Source organism: Electrophorus electricus, chromosome 2 (assembly GCF_041902795.1).
Source record: "Electrophorus electricus isolate QZ-2024a chromosome 2, ASM4190279v1, whole genome shotgun sequence".
In the NCBI taxonomy this organism is placed as follows: domain Eukaryota; kingdom Metazoa; phylum Chordata; class Actinopteri; order Gymnotiformes; family Gymnotidae; genus Electrophorus; species Electrophorus electricus.
Window position 1 is genome coordinate 1,557,501 of NC_137498.1, and position 2,500 is coordinate 1,560,000.

The 2,500-nt window shown below is 41.7% G+C and overlaps 1 protein-coding gene across 1 annotated transcript in view; it reads right to left on the minus strand.

Annotated features, from left to right (window-relative positions):
• Positions 1 to 2,500, minus strand: part of LOC113590314 (laminin subunit alpha-2-like) — a 123,786-nt gene that overhangs the window by 54,497 nt on the left and 66,789 nt on the right.

Sequence of the window (2,500 nt, forward strand, 5' to 3'; positions counted from 1 at the left end):
GACACACCACCCAGAATTCTCAGCCACCAACAAAGCCAAACTCTAGGGCTGGGCAACCCACTCCTGGACTTGGGAAACATCTCTAGAATGATTCAGACACCGAATGTCCGCCGACGCATTTTCTGGAATATTCTGAACATCCTGAAGACGCCATAACGAATGCCTTCAGGAAATCAGTATCAGCAAATCTTTGTCACTAACATCGACCATAGACTGACACCCTAAGTAAGAAGGTTGTTTGACCACACCCACCAGCTGCAGCACTCTCTACAGTATATAAGTGTTCCTGTCAATAATATAGATACAGCCAACGTTAGCTGTGCTATTTAGTAATATAGACATAGACAACGATAACCATGTTATTTAGTAATGTAGATATAGACAACGTTAGCTGTGCTATTTAGTAATGTAGATATAGACAACGTCAGCTGTTCTATTTAGTAATATAGACATAGACAACGATAACCATGTTATTTAGTAATGTAGATATAGACAACGTTAGCTGTCCTATTTAGTAATGTAGATATAGACGTTAGCTGTGCTATTTAGTAATATATAGACAAAGTTAGCTATGTTGTTTAGTAATATAGACATAGACAAAGTTAGCTATGTTATTTAGTAATGTAGATATAGATGTTAGCTATGTTATTTAGTAATATAGACATAGACAACCTTAGCTGTTATTTAGTAATGTAGATATAGATGTTAGCTATATTATTTAGTAATGTAGATATTGCCAACATTAACTACATTAACGTTAGTAAGTAAGAAAAGATTTATTTGTGAAGCACCTTTCTAAGCAAAGCTACAAGTCAGTTTAGTTTGGTTTTTTTAACGGATCCTTGGACTCAGTAAGTCTAATGTCCAAAGGCAAGGTGTATCACAGGTCAGGGTGTACCACAGGTCAGGGTGTAATCACAGGTCAGAGTGTACCTCAGGTTAGGGTGTACCATAGGTCAGGGTGTAATCACAGGTCAGGGTGTACCATAGTATAGGACTATGTACTGCAAAAACACAGTTACTCTTCGGTCTCGATGTAGTCCTTGGGACTGATAAGATGTGCTGACTGAGTCCTGGCGTGTGAATAGTGGACTAATATGTCGGTACAGAGCCATGAAAGAGCTGGTGTGTCAAGGCCTAAAATTCACAGGAAATCAGTAAAGGGCAGCCGGAATAATATTGTGTATCCATGAGCCACTGCATTTTGAATTAAGTGAATCCACAGAATCAAGGCCAGATTATTTTTAAAAATAGACCACATGTTCACTTAAAACACTCTAGAACACACCCAACACTAAGAGTTCAATCACAATCGACTAGAAATGAATACCACAAGGAAAAACAAGCCCCCCTTTCAACAGGTTTTCGGGGAGGATATCGTCAGAAGATACAGTACAAGGAAACTCAAGGAAACTCAAAAACCTCTCTGCTCTGGGAAGACTTCAGTACGCGTGGAAGGAAACGCAATATTTGTTTTAAGATGATTAATTTCATCAACAGAGAACTTTACAAAAAAAAAAAAAAAAGGTTCAGAATCAATCACAGAGTTAGGGGTACTCTATGTGACACTGTTTACAAGGCAGTCTATAGTCAGAAACAACAAAAAAGCCCTTGTATGTGTGCTGTTGTTAAATGAAATATTAAAAACGTGCCATGAAATGAGACCACCGGTCTGTCAAGCAGAAACAGCGACGCTGAAGTTGGGTCTTGCTTGAGCTGTCTACAAACCCCGTTCAAATGCAAAACATCGCTCATTTATTCAAGGTGGGGACGTTCCAAGAGGTTTTCACCTCACTGTAGCAGGGGCACGCTCGTGAAAATAAGAATTCTCATGGTGAACGGGAAGAGTGTGTGAGCATACGAGGGCCAGGTGTACAGGGCCAAATTCAAATTTCCTTTCCTACACTGTGTTAAAAATAATTTGCACATAAGGTGGGGCTTGTTTAGTTCATAAATCAAGTTTGCTTACTTACTCTGTAAAAAACTGTTCAGAGTAAAATGTGTCATTATTAGCTGGCTGATGGGCAGGGCTGACACAGGGTTGGCGGTGAGGTCTGTGCTGGTGGGCGGGGCTTACACGTGTGGCAGTGAGGTCTGTGCTGGTGGGCGGGGCTTACACGTGTGGCAGTGAGGTCTGTGCTGGTGGGCGGGGCTTACACATGTGGCCGTGAGGTCTGTGCTGGTGGGCGAGGAGTCATGTTTGAAAACAATGGGAATACTGTAATGGAAATACTTTCCTCATTCTTACTAATGGTGTGTGTGTGTGTGTATGTGGAGAACTCAGGATAGACCCAAGAACCAATTCCTAAGCCAAGCACCCTTACTTGTCTTGTCGTGATATTTACTAACAATTACAGTGTAACACCGCACGCACACACACACACACCTCAGACCAGCATAGCAGCACGGCCGAATGCCAGACTCGACTTGCTGTAACGTCGTTCCTTTTCTCAGAGTCCCTCAGGCGTCCAGACTTACTGACTGCAGACCACACAACCCT